At 37.9% G+C, this 19,919-nt stretch overlaps 1 protein-coding gene across 2 annotated transcripts in view; it reads left to right on the top strand.

Moving 5' to 3' along the window:
• LOC122794328 overlaps positions 1–19,919 on the top strand; it is a 1,793,522-nt gene that overhangs the window by 803,604 nt on the left and 969,999 nt on the right. The window lies entirely within an intron of this gene.

Raw genomic sequence — 19,919 nt, 5'->3', positions numbered from 1 at the left:
GACGGGTGTGTCCCTCGCAGGCGTACGGGTGTTGACCCTCTTCTGTTATGCTATCATCTACCTGAGGTGGTCAGCAACTCATGCACTTTCCATCAGTAGCAGAACTCACATACCAATGGGTGTGAATGAACACTGTATCAGGAACAATGCATAACACCCTGTGGGAGACATTTAGAAGATTGGTTCTATTAACCAGACACATTCACAGTCACAGAGGAAATGTATTCATTCACGTTTGTCGAGGTACATGCCGCTTATGACTCATTTATTTATTTATTTGTTTAACATTTGTTGACCGGGAATGTCCGACTAGGTTCCACAGAGCCTGTTTTCAGTGGAGGCCCGGGGAGAAATGCTCCAGATGCATGTCTTTAGAATGTGGGAGGAAACTGGAGTACCCGGAGGAAACCCACGCGAACACAGGGAGAACATGCAAACTCCACACAGAAGGCACCCCAGTCGAGAATCGAACCAGAGAACCTCTTGCTGTGAGGTGACAATGTTAACCACTGCACCACTGTGCCACCCAATACATGTTGTCATCTGTCATTACCTGTATTCTGCCACCTGTTCACCTAATATCACTAGTTCTGGCAGTGTTTAGTTGGACTTTGTTAATTCTGATACATAACTATGGATGTCCATGCTGATCAGGTACACGGCACTGTGTAGGTCTGTATGTATTCCCCCAATGGTTTACAAACTATCCGGTAGATGTGCTCTTCAGGTTTGGGAGGTGTAGGAGTATGCTATGCCCACATAGGAATATTAATGACTTCCACTGGGCGGGCCTACTACATCTCTGCCAACCAGCATCTGCACACTTAAGCCCATTAATGCATACCCATGGTCCACCTACCTGGCACCCCTCTACAGCAGTCGTGACAAATACTTACTGTGAGCGCAGCTGGAGTATGAGCACACCCCTACACATTGCCCTCTCTCCCCGTCTTGGGACACATGTCGTACGTTTTGTCAACCCATGTATTATCACACTTGCACAACCTACTGTTCCATGTACACCTTCATCCTGCTCATATTAATGTCAGCAGATTCACACGTACCCTGAATTTTTGGGGTCCCGCAAGGAACATCATTATCCATGTTTAAAGTGTAGACCTTGCAGAACTCTACCACTGGTCCTTTCCTACCGGTGTTTTGGACAGCGGCAGTGTATTGATCTGTAGTGCCTGTCTGTATGTCTGTCTGGCCTAGCTGGGCGATGTGGGGGGTACAATGTTTATTTATTGGAACTCCCAGTCACATATGCCCGGGCTGTAAATATGTTACCCCTAATTGCTGTGAAATACCCTATTTATGTACATGTGTATATCTAAACTGACATATATATTTTGTTTTGTGTGTATGTATATATATCACTACCTGTTGTTTGTGTATATATATCTACCTATATATATCCGTAGTATATCCTTGTGTGTGTGTGTGTGTGTGTGTGTGTGTATATATATATATATATATATATATATATATATATATCTATATATATCTATATATATATATATATATATATATATATATATATATATATATATATATATAAAATATATATATATATATCCGTATGAATATATATGTGCATGTAAATTAATATAGATATATGTATATATATGTTTTTATCTATATATACATCTGTGTGCCCATTAACCTATACATTTCCTGGACATGGACACTTACACATGCGTATTGGTTTTATCTCTGCTTCAACAGTATACTATTGCCTTACTCATTCTGACACCGACACTTCACTCCGGTGAACATGCTCTCAGTATATTGCATGTTATGCAGCGGACAGATGTTGCACGTTTTTCATGTCTGGGGTGCCACTGCTAACTGGGATGTGATAGTGTCATTCTACCTGTTACTCATATACGCAGCCTATTTTTCCTGCTACTGTGTTTATTTCTGTGCACATTCATATTATTACTGTTGATAGGATGTGGGTTTGTGTTAATGTGACTGTACGTCAACAAATTGTTGTCTTCATGTAGTTGTGTCTTTCTGCTTTTCCCGGTTTGGGGTTATCACAGCAGAACTCTGTTCCGCTCATGGGTGGCATATAGGTTTTATGTGCCGGGCTGCGAGACCTGTTGCACAACGTCCGACAACGATACGCCCATTCACGCATGTCTCCAAGCAAACGACGCTCTGTCTGGGAATCGCACCTATGCACTAGCTGACCTCCACGGGCCGCTCCATTGCACCCGGCGCAACATGCCCTATCACTCCTGTGTCCATACTCGCATATCCATAGTTTCTCCTGCACACCCGTGTTGAGTTTCCACGCATAACAGCCATTATACACCTGATATCGCAGCCATGCACAATGCCCTCTCATGAGCGTTAGGGCCCTACACACATTTTGTACCACCAAACCAGTAGGCCAAGTATGGCTGGATTTGGTGGATGTTCAGGTATGGCAACGGGTTGTGTGCTGTGGAGGGGATGCTGGGTAGTCCATTATGCATCCAGGTGTGTTGCACTTGATATGGCCAGTTCCATCAGGACCAATCTGTGGGTATGTGCCGGTGACATGTCTATACATCTGTATCGCACATTTTAATATTCATATGTTTGTGGGATTGTGTTCTACAGTATGGCCTGTCTGGTTGTATTGTAGATGTTTATACATGTTTTTGTGTTTCTTTCTGCTTCACCCACTGCTCTCTCATACACCTCCGGTTCACCTATTCTGCATACGACACAGTATCCCCTTTGAGGATTGTACCATTACCCATCCCCCCACACACACATATTCCTGACACCCCATACATCACTGCTTTGGTTGTTGGCCCATGACACGGCCAAAGTAACACATTGCATACCCTACATATGTCAGGTACCTGTATGGTTGTGTGGACTACCCTGCCATGTTTGTTTTCCACATGCTATACCTCACGCACATAGGTACACGCCCATACTTAACTTTCATTACATGGTTGGTATACCCGGGCAATACCTGTTCAACTGTGACACATCCTGACAAGTTCGGCTTGTACTGCTGATGTGCAGATTTTGGCAGACTGTTCTAATCATTGGTAGGATGCCACCTTTTCCTATGTCCAGGATGGGATATATTCTGGACACATATCCGAATGTACTGGACAACACGTACCCACAGTCAACGGTATGGATAATACTGTTCCTTTCAGCCTACATGTTGCCTTATTGTTGTAGCAGTTTATATGCTCCTTCTGTTTCGTTTACATGCTTATTCTATTTCCTGTCACATTTGGTATGTGAAATATGGACATACCTTTTGTATGTGACTATTACATGCCTTGTGGATATGATTCGGTCATACGGTCGCTAGATATGTACATTTATTGTGTATTTTGCTGTGGACACATCTGCCCAGCTGTGTACCCTCCCTCACATTATGGGTCAGCTGGTGACCCTAACCATTGGGCTGGACATACCTACTGGCGGCGCGCTAACATATGATGCGTTTCACTTCCACTTGGTATAGCTATCAACACTGCATTGGACAATGGGCACAAAGTTTTCTATGCCATTTTATCGCGGGATAGGGACCCGTTATTCCCTACCGTGCATTTGTGTTTGCTTTTTCATTTTGTGTTCACAGCAACTATCTTGCATGCTTTGCATACGTTTCAGTATCCATGGACACTGACAGATGTGATTACTATCTTGCAAGTTGTTATAAGCAAGCATTTTAGGTTGCACGTCAACAGCTGGCATTTCCATGCCTCCGTGTGGCACTTCGACACACCCTTTGCACTCGTGCTCCTTTCCTATGCACGTGGCTATGGCGGCAGCGCGCCTTCATTAATATGCATTTGGCACTACTGTGCCATCTTCATGCCACACTGTCGGGGCAAGCCTACTGCCGGCCTTGCGCCAAGCTTCATGAATCCCGGGGAATATCATTTTATGGTGCTAAATGGCATGTTATAGGTTAACTAATTGGTAATAAAATTAAATTTTGGGATGTGTTAGTGTGGCTTTAATTGTACTGCTAGCATAAAACAATGCAGCTCCAGAAACAATGAAGGCTGTCTTCTTGATTCCAATGTATTGCAAACAACCACAGAACACATACTTTGATGAAAAAAACAGATTTAATAGTCCACCAGATAAATCCACCATATAAAATATACGAAAAATAACTAATACATCTACTGATTGAGTGCTTTCGTCTCCATTCGGAGACTTCTTCAGAATCAATTAACAAATTAAACCTTTCTTCTTATATATACCAAAAAATTGGGCTGGCAATCCAAATTTAATAATTGGTAACATTTCTTAAAGAACCACCTTGCTTCTCGGTCACCAAACAGTCTTTTCATATAATACATTATAAGTGTATAGTACTATGTAGTGTTTTTGATACATGTCCAAACAACAGTGGGTAAACACTACCCAAGAATTTTATAACCTCTCATCTCAATATAATAAATTAAATTATAATATAATATATATATATATATATATATATATATATATATATATATATATAATATGTTTTATATAATATAATTGGGGTCAAGCAGTTCCAACGGAATGTACGCAATTCCGTATATTTCCAACCTATGTCTGCAATCACCCAAAAAATGAATGAAAGCCAGTGTGTTTATGTACAAACATTTAATATAAAAAAATGCATAAAAATATATGTAAAAAAAATATATATATATTTATCACACATATATATAAAATCAATGTATTTCTTCTTGGCATTTAATTGAGCTATAAAAAATAGTTCACTGCCAAATTACTGTAAAAAATTATTGTAAAAAATTATTATAAAAACATATACCTAATATTGGTGTATAGTATTACGTAAGCATCAAAATTCATCTTAGAACCCCTGATATTTATATGTATATAAATTGATGTAAATGAATAAATAAATAATGTATATATAGGTACATTAATATATATATGTATATAAATTGATAAATATTGCTGTTATTAAAATTACTGTTATTAAACTTGAAGGAATTTTAATAACAGTAATATTTAGTAATATTTATCAATTTATAATATAATATTTATCAATTTATATACATACATATATTATAATGATCAACTCTAGTTTTTTTTATACTACTATATCTGGTTTTCTTCCATGTGTAGTAAAAGATATTGCAAAATCATACATAACCATTGTTAACATGCATATGTGGCACTGTTCATTGGCTTGCCTAGCAAATCCTATTCCTAGGCACAGTAGTCCAGCCTCTCTAATATATTTCTTAAAGGATTCTGAAAATACATTACCTATTACAGTATTATTACAACTCCACAGAGAGACCAAGGAACAAGTACACAAAAAAGTACTCAGTTCAGAAAACTCTGGTATGCTGTGAATTGTGACGGAACACATAATTAATACACACAGAAGTCCATGAAAGCATGATAATGTTGTTGTTGTCATTCGGCTTTTCCCGGTTAGGGGTCGCCACAGCGGAACTCCGGTCCGCTAATAATTGGCAGTAGATTTTGATGAACGCTGAGGTGCCAGCTCGACGTTCAACATACAACGAAGGCACGCACATTTACGCATGTCTTTCAAATGCCCATCCAACAATGGGAAGGACATGCAGACTCCACACAGAAGGCACTCCCCGCACTCCAGCCGAGAACTGAACGGGAGAACCTCTTGCTGTGAGGCAACAACGCAACTGCTGCACCACTGCGGCTCATCACTGGTGACTGGAGAAAGCACACCCTTACCAAGTTTTTTGTTGAGATATATGCATTCCACACTTGCTTTACCTTTTATTTTACTTGGTATCCAGTCCAATGTTTTTTTAAGACTATAGACATAGCATTGCTTATCAGTATTGTGTCATTAATGGGGGAGGAACCAATTGTTAATTAAAAGCATTATCAATGTTGTCAGTACTATGACCAATTTCCTATCTGTTTTACACCTGCCTACACAATCCTTCATTGCTACTGTTTGCAGCTTACTTTGTCTGTGAATTAAATTTAGCAGAAAAATAAAACAACTTTTATATTGAAACATTTTGCCATTTTACAGCAACCTTGCATATGTCTTTATGCTAGGACTTTTATTATATTTCATCTGTTGATGGCATGTAAGGAATAAGTCACTGAGGTCTTAAGTTTGAGTGAAAGAAATGTGTCTTTGGAAAATGTTTTAATATTGTCACATGCATTTAATATTGTAAGGTATCTTTTTCAGTGAGCCATTCTTGTACTGTTTTATACAGTTAAAACTCTCAAAGGTAAAAAAACATTTCTAATTTATTTAAGGCCATTTTATAGGAAGGAGTAATTTGAAATAAAGCAATACTATAAAACGTTGCTTAAGGACAGTTCTGCATGTATGAAAGACGCCTACAGGAATACCTCACAAATGTGTATAGATAGATATATGCCTTTGGACATATTTTGAGGTCTGGATACTGAACAAGCCTGCTTCAATACCACAGTCATGTACCAAAGGCCCTACTATTCCTGAGAACAAGATTTTCTATCCCCCCAATGAAGTGCTATCTATTCACCCCTGTAACATGTAAACATCTTTTTCAATGTCTTAGATTGCAACTTTATTTATATAGGCTCAGTATTTCTTAACTGAATAAATTGGGGAGGGAACTTCTCTAGCAGAACCCCAGTGTAAAACTGAATAACAAAAGGAAAATAATGAAGTTGTAAGAAATTCCATTTGCCTTACACTGAGGTCACACTGGGACTATTAAAACATAGCAAACTTACTTTGCTACACGTACCAAAATAAACTACGAATTCTTCAGGAAATTATGGAATTATGTTTGACAATGCACTGAACTCATCCATAATAATGCCATACATCTCTATCCCAGGGATTTAGCCAATATGTTGAGGACAAATTTAATGTTAAGTTTGCCCCACCTACCACATTGCTACACCCACTATCCATGAAAATTTAGTTTCTCCTGTAATAACCCTGGAGGAAGTCTTAAAATCTCTGTCAAAGTCTAAAACGAAAATTTCTAAAGCATGGCCTGCCATAGGCAAAAGGGCCCCTTATACCACCTGGTGCCCTCATCCAGGCATACCTACACCATTCAGATTACTGGAAAAGCACACCTACTATAGCTGCACCCTATGCAGCTGCTGAGGTGGCCTATAGCTAAGGCTGGCTATGTTCTCTGGGACAAGATACCATAGTGAGCTGCATTCCCATCACTGCAAGGAGTGAGCCTCTACTTAAACTGTTCATCCTCAGCCTATCCACAGGGTATGCCCACGATGCTTAGCAAACAGTCAGTGTGACTCATCTAGAAAACAGGAGGCTGCTCTACATACCCAGATAATTATTGCCCTAATGGCTTCACCAGCTTATACATGAAAATCCATGCAAGGTATTGTGGCAGAACTCATTTATGCAGACCTAGGTAAACTAAATTATGTAAACACCTAAGGTTTGCATTCCTGACCATGGAAGACCCAATCCTATTTGACATTATATTTTTAAAGAAAATGAGTGGGACTACACATTGCTGTACCAAACACCAACATTTACTCCAACAAATAAGACTCAGTGGAGGAATAGATTTTTAACTCAATGTATTCACATCTTATGCAATGTGTTGCACAGGCATCCTACTATTTTTTTTCCTTTAAGGCTAATTTTGATGATCGGATGGGTAGACAAATTTACAGCAGGGTTATCATGTACAGCCCTGCTTGATTTAGGAGGTAAACACTGTTAAGTGCTTGTTAAGGTTAGAACTTTTAGGTGAGTCTGCTTAAAGGTGTTTGTTTACTGGGCATCCTATGATCCCTATGATCTCTTGCCTACTATTGATCCAGCATTCCTAAATAAAAATATGCATTGCTAACAATGGAAGATGTTTGTAAACTTATGATAGAGCCAATATAAATGATGCACAATTTCTCTATTTTTGTAAAAATAGCTGAAACACTAAAATCTACAAAGTCATAAAATAGAAAAAATTATATTGGCCACTGTCTGTGAAAATAAATGATGGCTAATAATGCTAAAGCAGACTAGATATATAACACAACTGTCAGGAATACATTTAAATTAACAACAGTCATGCAATGAAAGTCAAATTGAATGTAAAGAGAGATTAAATATGTCACATCAAGCTTATAAATTAATTTAGAGGAAGTAAACAGAGGCTAAGGCTGTGAGCTGTTAATGAACTGTTTGCTGTAGTCAGTGGTAGAAGGTTTGATTCTTTCCACATCCATTTGCATGTGTGACTCTATACAAGTCAATTAACCAGAAGAGATCCTGAGTTACCCCTGAAAAGGGACACGCATGTCCAGTGATCTTACCTTTTCAATAAATGCTAATGAATGGATAAGGTTACCATTACCTGAAAGGTAACTAATGGAAAATATCCAATAGAAGAATGAAACAATACCTGGGGAGGTTAATCCATTGCGATGGATGCATAGCTGATTCCCTGGTGGTGTTCTTTAGGCTTGAAAGGTATTGGGGAAAGACTCATGTGCCCAGTCAACAGGCAACAGTACATCTCCTATCAATTTAATTACAAAAAATGTGTCATTATGCAAAAGATGAGAGTGATTTTGCAAGACCATTTAAGTGTTAGCCCTAAAGGTGGTAATGACTTGTTGTTATACTTTGCTGTCATCTGTATATGTATAACAGTGATATTTTGAGAGCCTGATGTCTCTGTAGGTGCACTGGTCTATCAAAGGTTAGATAAATAGCCCTCCCAAAGATGCAGTAGGATAAAAAGAATAGGGTGACTCTGGGACTGGGTGTGACAGGCATAAGGCTTAAGAAACTGTGATGGGAGCATAAATCATTAGATAGTTATGGCTTACAGGTCATAATGCATCATTAAAATGACCAGGCACTAGTTGCTCATAAAAGTCAGCAAAGTCATGAGTTTGAGCTATTTTGCAATAATGACTCCTCCACAGCTTGAAATCTATTAAAGTATATTTTTACACTTTAAGAGTGCATTGAGGAATACAATGAGTTAAATGCCATGATGCATCTAATACCGGCCATTTATTTGGGTTGTAGTTTGAGTGAAATGCTTTGTTAACTTTTTAGTCAAACCATGATCCCACTAAATTTAGAATTTCTGAGACTGGTGTTGAGTAAAGGTTCATCCATAGATTTTAATTCATGTGTTTCTGTGCATGTGTGGAACATGTCCATGAAAGTCTACTGACACATTTCACTGTTGCGCCGGAAGCTGTTGAAGGCTGGGGTCACTCATTTGAAGTTCTAGCTTGGCTGGAGTTTTCATTTAGTTTTTTTCTGATTGGTTTTTCAGTGTGGCCTTCTAACTCTTTGTTTTAATTTGTTATTTGGGATATTGTGCAGTTACCCTAATGATAATGGACATCAGCTGAGTATAACAACCCTGTATTTCTTATGCTTAGTCAAACACTGCTTATGCTATGCTGATGAGGTCATAACAAGGCCAAAATATGCATATCCATAGCTAGTGGGGTTTGGCTTTATTGGCCTGAAATTGTCCATTAAAACGACTTCAAATGTAAAAGTCATGGGCAATCAGAATCACCATATAGCTGAAACACCTGATGTTCATAAGGTTCATTTGCATATATCCCGTGTGCCTCTGTTACAGGAGGTTTGGGAGGTCACTCATTTGAAGTTCTTGCTTGGCTGGAGTTTTCATTTAGTTTTTTTCTGATTGTTTTTTCAGTGTGACCTTCTAACTCTTTGTTTTAATTTATTTGGGATATTGTGCAGTTACCCTAATGATAATGGACATCAGCTGAGTATAACAACCCTGTGTTTCTTATACTTAGTCAAACACTCTGCTTATGCTATACTGATGATGTCATAACAAGGCTGAAATATGCATATCCATAGCTAGTGGGGTTTGGCTTTATTGGCCTGAAATTGTCCATTGAAACAACTTCAAATGTAAAATTCATGGGAAATCAGAATTGCCATATAGCTGAAACACCTGATGTTCATAAGGGTCATTTGCATGTATCCCATGTGCCTCTGTTACAGGAGGTTTGGGAGGTCACTCATTTGAAGTTCTAGCTTGGCTGGAGTTTTCATTTAGTTTTTTTCTGATCTGTTAATAACAGGAATGATCTCTGAGCAACTTTGAGTATTTTAAAACAGATTTTCCAGTAGTGCCAATAATTTATGGTTTGCCTAAAATCCATAAAGACTTAATGAGCCCACCTATGCAGCCTATAGTATCTAGCCGTGGATGGGAGACTGAGCCACTATCGATTTATATTGAAAAAAACTTGCATCCTAATTTAAATGAATGCACAACTGTTTTAATAGATACTAAAGAGTTTTCAAATGATTTAAGTATACACCTTGAAACCTTAGATGATCCATGTTGGCTTGTGACACTTGATATAGAGTCGTTGTTCACAGTGATTCCCCATACATGGGGGATAGAAAATGTCAGAGAATTACTTGTCAGGAGAGGTACTGAAGGTAATAAGATAAGACTAATTTGTGCATTACTGGAGATAGTTCTAGAGAACAACATATTTATGTTTGGAGATAGATATTTTATACAAAAGGTTGGTGTGGCAGTGGGCACAGCCTGTGCAAATAGCTAAGCCAACCTATCTCTGGTGCAGTGGGAAACTGATACTATTCTCACAGGAAATGTTTTTGCTAAATCTATTATTTGGTATAAACGCTTTGTAGATGATATTTTTTTGCTGTGGCATGATGATGAGCTCCATCTTAAACAATTCTTGGGTTATATGAACACTATTACTCCATTCTTAAAATTTACCTATAAATATTCTGACAAAGTGATTGACTTCTTAGATGTGAAAGTTAAAAGAAATACCCCTGAACTAATTTCTACCTCATTGTATAGGAAACCTATCAGAAACAAATAATGTTTTGCATAACAGTAGTATGCACCCTGGTTTTGCAAAAGCAAATGTTTTGAAAGGACAGATAGTTTGTTGTATGCGGCTACACAATGATGATGCAACTTTATGTGAAGCACTGACTCTTCTTAAGCATGAATTTAGTGAAAGGGGGTATAAAATGAAATATATTGAAAGGCAGATTGATTTAGCATGGAAAAAAAAGGAAAGGTAAATGCCAACCTTACTATAACGCTAGAAGAAAACATGGAAATGGTTTACCCATGCATAATGTGAATACTATAACAACAACATCAGGCACAGCAAGAAATATAGTGAATAATGTGCTGCGAGTACCACTGACTTTTGCAAGTAACATTAATATAGTTTGTGACATAGTTAGAAATAACTGGGGTATCTTATTGAGTGTGAAAGAACTTGATGGAATAATAGGAGAGACACCATCTTTCTCCTTTAAAAATAATAAGTCTCTTAAAAGACAATTGCACCACAAGAAAATAGATGAGCCAAAATATGTAAAGTCTGATAGGATGGGCACGTTTGCCTGCAGGAGATGCAGAGTGTGTCCATTCATTTTTGGTGGGGGACAATATAAAACCCTATCAGAGGTTTCTCCATTGATACACACTTCTATGCTGACTGTCACACTGCAAATATAGTATACTTTAGTTTCTACACGAAATGTCCTGCCTATTATATAGGTAAAATGAATCGATTATTGAAGGACAGAATTTTAGAACACATGAGAGATATTAGAAATAAAAAAGAAAGTAATGCATTAGCAATGCATGTGATGCAACAGGGGAACACACACACTTTTAAGTTGCTGGTTCTGCATATTGTCCATACAAATAAAAGAGGTGGAAATATTAACAATACTGAAGCTTTGGAACAAGAATGGATTATTAAGTTCCAAGCAGACAGACCACCTGGTCTAAACTCTAAGGTTTCTTTAAAACCATTTCTCAGAAACAGGGCCTTGAAGCACTGATGCTCCAGCATATTTAGTATTTCATTTTATATATATTTTTCTATCTTTTATATAGCTTTTAATATCATACCCAGATGGTTAGAAATGCGTCTCACATTTTATACAGTCTATATATGTGTTTGTTATATGTGTTTTTATATTTTTTATACATATGTATATTTTTATACCATGAGCATTGTTATTTGGTTTACTGATTCTAACATGGAACTGATTGGTTGACACCATGATGCACCACTATTTAAATGGATTTCTAACTGTTACAATATGTCTAATGAAGCAGAGAGGACTCTGTGAAAGCGCTCACATTTTTTTCTTATAAAGAGCTATGTGCCGTGTGTATCCAGTGAGTTTTTATTTTATTTATTGTGTTGGAATAGAATCCACAGCTTTCTGTACCAAAGGCAATTATGCTACTATCACTGCTTTCAAATTCTACAGCACAGTGACTGACATTTGATAAACAAAGCTGTTAACTGCACACTGAAAACAGCATTAGCAACAGTAAACTTATCTTCCCTTCAAACTCAATTCCATGCAAATGAAATTAAACTCAATCCTTTGAAAATGCACTGAAACGTATAATACTCTGAAAATGTACTGAAACCTGAAACTTACAATTTCTTTAGTAGTCCGGTAGTCGGTGTACAGGATTTAATCTACTCTCTCAGTCAGCAATGAACACTGACAGTAAAAAAGCCTAGGCTGCCTGGCGATGGCTCTAGCCCTGTTAGGATGTCAGCCTATACTGTTATGCTTGATTCAGCAAATTGCATCCTATAAGTCCTATGACACTAAGATATTTTGACTCTCACATTCATTAACTGTTATCCTACTCTTACCTCTTTTAGCAGCCATATACAACATAAGCTGTATACCTCAAGACTGCCTTGTAAATCATTAAATTGGGGACAATGACTCAGTTCCAGTAAACTGTATTTAATTGAAAACCTGCCTGGGGTTCTCTACTACCCTCAGTTACTATTACAACTTTTGTCTCTCCCTTCTGCCATTTAGTACTACTGTCTCTCATTTGGTCCTTGATAGAATGCAAAGCATCATTTGGAAAGTACTTCTCCAAAAATCTTGGCCAACCTGAAAGGCCACAGCATTTTCTAATTAAAGAAATGAAATGACTAAGTATGCACTGAGACTGAAAACCCTCCCACGTTTCTTTGTCTTGTATGGTTCCTTTGTGGTGATCACTGCCTTACCTTCTGATTATGAAAGATCCTGACACACACACACACACACACACACACACACACACACACACACACATACACAGTCTTAAGCAGCTTCAGAAATTCAAACGGAGCCTTAAGCAGCTTCAGAAATGCAGCACACACACCCCAGATTTAAACAGAGCCTTAAGTAGCTTCAGAAATTCAAACAGAGCCTTAAGCAGCTTCAGAAATGCAGCACACACACCCCAGATTTAAACAGAGCCTTAAGTAGCTTCAGAAATTCAAACAGAGCCTTAAGCAGCTTCAGAAATGCAGCACACACACCCCAGATTTAAACAGAGCCTTAAGCAGCTTCAGAAATGCAGCACACACACCCCAGATTTAAACAGAGCCTTAAGTAGCTTCAGAAATTCAAACAGAGCCTTAAGCAGCTTCAGAAATGCAGCACACACACCCCAGATTTAAACAGAGCCTTAAGTAGCTTCAGAAATTCAAACAGAGCCTTAAGCAGCTTCAGAAATGCAGCACACACACCCCAGATTTAAACAGAGCCTTAAGCAGCTTCAGAAATGCAGCACACACACCCCAGATTTAAACAGAGCCTTAAGTAGCTTCAGAAATTCAAACAGAGCCTTAAGCAGCTTCAGAAATGCAGCACACACACCCCAGATTTAAACAGAGCCTTAAGCAGCTTCAGAAATTCAAACGGAGCCTTAAGCAGCTTCAGAAATGCAGCACACACACCCCAGATTTAAACAGAGCCTTAAGTAGCTTCAGAAATTCAAACAGAGCCTTAAGCAGCTTCAGAAATGCAGCACACACACCCCAGATTTAAACAGAGCCTTAAGTAGCTTCAGAAATTCAAACAGAGCCTTAAGCAGCTTCAGAAATTCAAACAGTCTTAAACAGCTTCAGAAATTCAAACAGAGCCTTAAGCAGTTTCAGAAATTCAAACAGAGCCTTAATCAGCTTCAGAAAGTCAAACAGAGCCTTAATCAGCTTCAGAAATTCAAATGGAGCCTTAATCAGCTTCAGAAATTCAACACACATACACACCCCAAATTCAAACAGAGCCTTCAGCAGCTTCAGAAATTCAAATGGAGCCTTAAGCAGATTCAGAAATTCAAATGGAGCCTTAAGCAGCTTCAGAAATTCAAACAGAGCCTTAATCAGCTTCAGAAATTCATCACACACACCAAATGCAAACAGAGCCTTAAGCAGCTTCAGAAATTCAAACAGAGCCTTAAGCAGTTTCAGAAATTCAAACAGAGCCTTAATCAGCTTCAGAAATTCAAACAGAGCCTTAATCAGCTTCAGAAATTCAAATGGAGCCTTAATCAGCTTCAGAAATTCAACACACATACACACCCCACATTCAAACAGAGCCTTCAGCAGCTTCAGAAATTCAAATGGAGCCTTAAGCAGCTTCAGAAATTCAAACAGAGCCTTAAGCAGCTTCAGAAATTCAAACGGAGCCTTAAGCAGCCTCAGAAATTCAAACAAAGCCTTAAGCAGCTTCAGAAATTCAACACACACACCCCAAATTCAAAGGAAGACTTAAGCAGCTTCAGTCAATTCAAACAGAGCCTTAAAGCTTACATGTGAGTCAAGTAAACATACCAGCCTTAAGCCAGTTGGTGTACAGCAGCAGATTCAGTAAATGGAGCCTTGAGTCTAGCAGCAATCAGGTGCACTTTTATGTTTAAATTCAACACATGCGTGTATCCCCCTTGTTGTTACAGGTCTTGCATCTGTAAAAGTGGGGGGGGCATGGGGGACACTCCCTCCCCCTCGCTCTATGTTCCGGCGCCTATGGAGTTGATGCCACTGAGATTAAAGATCATCTTTAAATATCAGTGGCACCAGTTCAAGGAAAACAAATTTAATGAGTGCAGAAATGTAATGATTTCTAGAGCAAATGCATTCGCCGATCGGGTAAAAATACTAATTGGCACTCTATGGGCATCATTGGATGGTACTAAAAGGTAAGTCACCAATAAAGAAAATAATGCAGTGTTCAGAAAACATCAACTATGCATATCTGTTAGTGCATTTTATCTGCTTTCTTCCCATCATTTAACACTTAGTTTCTGCAAATGGAATTATTTCTTGACATTCCACCTAACAAATATAACTACTAAAAAAATATTGAAACTATTTAATAATCTCATTCACATGAAGAGGGGAGATGCACAAAAGTTGTAGGACTGTCAACCAGAGAAAATAAGAACTTACTAACAAAAAGTGTAAATGCCAACAAAAGTAGGAATTATAGCATCTAATTTGCAAATAAACTGTAAATATCTGCTTACAGTACAATCATACAAATTTCTGGAGATGGTATCATTGCTACATATAGTGTTATTTGTCAAAACAATGATTTACCATGTCAGTTGTAACTTCTCTCCACACTATAAGCAGCACCATGTATTGCTGCATCATTTCATGATTTAAAAAAAATTACATACCATAGTAGTAGTAGTGCTATGTCTACAAAATTAGCAAAAATTGCTGATTTCTGAGACTGGCAATACTTGAAACAGAGTACACTGTTGTTTTGCTTGTTCACTAATGTTTCATCATGTTATTTAAACTGATTGCATTGCTTTGGTAGCTTGTGAAATAGTTAAGGGGCATCTGCTTAATGACTGCACTTGCAGGTCATTAAAGATGTCTCTATTCCATGTGGAAGACAACTATAGGCAAACAATAGTTTTGTTGGTGGATCACAAAACGTATTATAAATAAAAAAGTAGACAAAGATAAAATAGCTGTATTGTCAGAAAAAAAGAGCACTGAATTGTGTTATGTCTCAGGCATTACTTCAGGGTTATATGCGATCCTCTGTGTTTTGTGTGACAAAACGATGACAGCACAGAGCAGGAGTAATCACGTCTTTACATTTCTGACTGAAGAGGAAACAAGCTTTAACAGGGTCTTCAACAAAAAGGTAGGAAGACATGATGAAATCTGACATCTGTGAGAAGCAAGTGAGAAATGCAAGGGCAAGCATTAAAGCAGAAATACCTGGATATAATACACAAGCCTTGGAAGATCTAGCTTAAAATAAAAGCAGGAAAATGGCATGGGATAATAATTATAGCTGTGATACATCACTTAGGCAGGGTAAAAAGGTAATCCATCAAGGTGAGGTTTTGCAAACCCAGTGATAATAGTTCCATTTATGACGTGATGCTTTGCTTTTTTTAAAAAAAAAAAAAATCTTGCGAAGTCATTGTCATATAACTTTTGTTCACTCTTAACCAATGTTTTTATACTATCACTAGTCCCTTATAATCATTTAAACTATAGATGTTTTTGTTTTATTTTTTGAAGATTGTAAAATCACTATTCTTAAAATGTTTTGTAATAATTTGGAACCTTTCTCCCCAAGCCTCCACTGAAAATGGGCTTTTTTGCAGTCAGACTTTCACTGTAATCAAATGTCAATAAATAAGCTCTAGACCAACACTGAAGACATCACTGGAGTACTGCAGTATAGTATTAAATTCTGGATACTGTGGAGCTGGAAGGAAATTAAATTCTTTTAATGACTGTTGAAAAATGCTATTAGTATGGTGAGGCAGAGCTAAAGGAAAACATAAAGTTTGACTCGTTAATCTGGGGAATTTGCTTACAAGGACAAAAGGAAAAAGAATAAATGATGTCAGCTATATCAGCTAACAATAAAGTGCTACAAAGACAGCCAAGTCAGTTATAAGCTTCATTGTTTGTTCAGAGATTCTGGCCTTATATGCAAGTGTAAGTGAACAAATCCTACAGGATTTGATCAGTGGTACCACAATAACTAGCTGTCCCTGGAAGAACAAATACAGATAACAGGTCAGCCGACAGCAACTCAACAGATGCTGCAGATTAGGGATAAAATACAAGGGTTCATATTACATTATCAAGTTGTTAGAAGTTCAAATGTCATATGGTTAAACCCATATGATCAAACGTTTTACAGTTTGCAAAGTTAAAAAAAATAAATAAATAACAGAAAAAACCTACCTGACCATTTAAAGCAGGGGGCAAGCCCCACTGCACCCCCACACCCCCCACTCTATAAATATACCAATTCTGAGACTGCACTACAGTACAGAAAAGGGAAATCTTCCCATTCCACACTGTACAGAGATCTCCGTTGAAACCTTTTTTACTTTTAAAAGTTTGATCATATGGTGTTAACCATATGACTTTCGAACTTTTAAAAGTTTGATAACGTAATATACACCCAGAAATACAAATCACAGAACATTCTGTAAATCCATTCAGGGGGCCTGTGAAGAAATCAGAAAATGAGAAAGAGAGAGAGAGGATAGGAAATAGCATGAATAGCAACAGATCTCAGCTTTAATATTTGTACTTTTTCACCTTTTCTTTTTTTTTTTTTTTTTTTTTTGCAGTATTTTGTTAGAAAGTCTGATTTCTGCTCAGAGATGCCTTGTAATCTGTTTAGACACTGATCTCTGCCAGTGTAAGTTTCCATTAAAATACCATTACTGTCTAGTCAGATTTTTTTAACTACTAACAAATCTAGTTTGTGCATAGCTGTGCATTGCTCGTATTCTGAGAAGTTGTAGCAATTGCCTCATGTACATTGACAAGCCACGTATTCTTAATAAAACAGATAACATACGAGAGATGTTTAAACACACTTTAATGCAGGAGGCAAACCTCTCCCATACAACCAAAACTAATCCTATAGAGGATGTCAGTGACAGTTGCACCGAGTCTATTGCACAGGGTGAAGACTACAAATAAAACTACTTATGCTGAGGCACTTATGGGTAACCTTCCTAAAACACTAACACATCCTGCACAGCACAATCAAAGCAAGGGTCCTCGGCTATCATGTAAATACTCCATTAAATCACTACCCACAGCTACGCATAGTAACACTGTATCCAATGCCTCTGCTGCTAAGCTTTTAAGGCAAAGCAGCAGATAGCCAAATTTCCTGCTTATTGGTGATCCTGTAGTGAGGCACAATGACATTCCCCTCACTAGACTGAGTAAGGACAGGGTTACAGTTAGCTGCCTTTCTGGGGTTAGCGTCCAAGTCAAACAGGTCATTCAACCACATGTATGAATATGATTCTGTCATAGTCCATGAGGGTGTTATTGACCTGAGTCATATCTTCCTTGACTATATGAAGCGAGAAATGATCAGGCTCCCTGATTATGTGTTTCAGGCAGGTATGAGCATAGCACTGAGCAGCATACTACCTTCTTCAAGGATAATGCCATGTTAATAACAGAAAATGATTGATTTTAACGACTGGCTTAGCTTCTGGTGTCAGTCCGAGGGGTACAATATTTGATAGCCTGGGAAGACACGGTTGACAGACCATGTTTCGTTGCAAGGAATGGTCTGTACTTATCCCCTCTAAGCTTTTGGATACTGGCTAAGACTTTTTCCACCTCCATAGTGCCCTTTTTAGGCAAAGTCAAACTGATAAATCTACCAACTGATAAATCTACCAACTTACCTGCTCCTATGAAGAAATACCTGAAGGTGGTATTGCTCAGTGGTAGAAGTCATAACAATAACTGTAATCCTGGCAAGCCTTCATTTCCCCGGAGAGTGTAAACATCAGTGTAAAAACAGAGACATGGTTTAAAGTCCCAGAGAGTACACCTGGTAATGTAAGGTTAAAATGCATTTCACACCGTTAGACCGGCCATGCCTCTCAAACGTACCAAATTCCTCAGTATTTTCTAGTTTTGAGGGAAAAATAATGGGAGGTCGCAATTTCACAAGCTGACCTTTAATTCCCATTTCTTTTTTTTAAGCTGACTTCATATCATTGCATGCATCAGTTTTGTGAGGCACTCAGGCAGACTGCCAACCTATTCGAAACAGTATCAGGGTCCTGGGACTTTGTTTACTTACATTTAGCAGACAGCCAGGCACCTGTTTGGATCTGGAAATTTGGAGCAGGGTTTACACTTTACAGTTTAAGTTTAACTTAAGAGTTTTCCTTCTGCCCAGTGCCAAGCTAAAACCAAGTATTACTGGAGACTACAGTGCAGTCTAGTCTGCACTCTCAGACCCAGGATGAAAAAATATGCTTTCTCTGTTGACTCGAGTTCAGCTTCTGGCTCCAGGTAAGTAAAAAAAAAAATTAAAAAAGTTTAAGTAAAAGAAGAACCTTATGTATGGTGATTCTTGGTACTAAAATTAAAACAATTGGTTTGTTTAATGAGGTTGTGGTATGCGCTGCCGAGTGCCAATATTAACAGTACGTGAGTGTTTGGCAACCTGTATATCGATTGTTAAGCATTGTTATTTTTGTCTTGAATATTTGTTTCTTCATGATGGAGCATTTCTTTCTGGGCCTCTGCTGAAAATTGGCTTTGTTCCAAGTTGGACTTTCCTGGTAAACAAATGTTAAATAAATAAATAAAAGTTTTTCTGTTTTCAAATGTAATTCAACTTCGAATCCTTTTGTAGTGGGATTAGTGGAGGATTGCGATCTTAGGCCATAGTTATCTTATTGAAAGCATGGCTCTTTGTCAATGGATTGCATTAACTGGAATGCTTTGTTGCTGGGACAATCTTGAGCAGAGTTGTTTCCTAAAATGCTTTTAACAAACACTCATATTTGTTTGAAGTCATATTATCAATAATTGCTCAAAGTTTTTAGGGATCCAAACAAGAAGAAGTATTGATTGCACTCACTGGGTAGTATTTATTGTCCTTTATTATAAGTAATAGTTTTGAATATGAAACTCTGTGGTGGGATTGTTGTTGTATAAGATTGTCACATTTATGAACACCCACAGCATACTGTAGAGTCTAGACAAAACCGAAAATAAGGGAATTTGGGGTGGGCAGAGGCACTAGATTGGTGATATATTTTGACTATTGCTTTTTGTAAACT

Source organism: Protopterus annectens, chromosome 2.part1 (genome assembly GCF_019279795.1).
Source record: "Protopterus annectens isolate FY-2018-M chromosome 2.part1, PAN1.0, whole genome shotgun sequence".
Lineage (NCBI taxonomy): Eukaryota > Metazoa > Chordata > Ceratodontiformes > Protopteridae > Protopterus > Protopterus annectens.
This window is presented reverse-complemented; position numbering and strand designations above follow the sequence as displayed.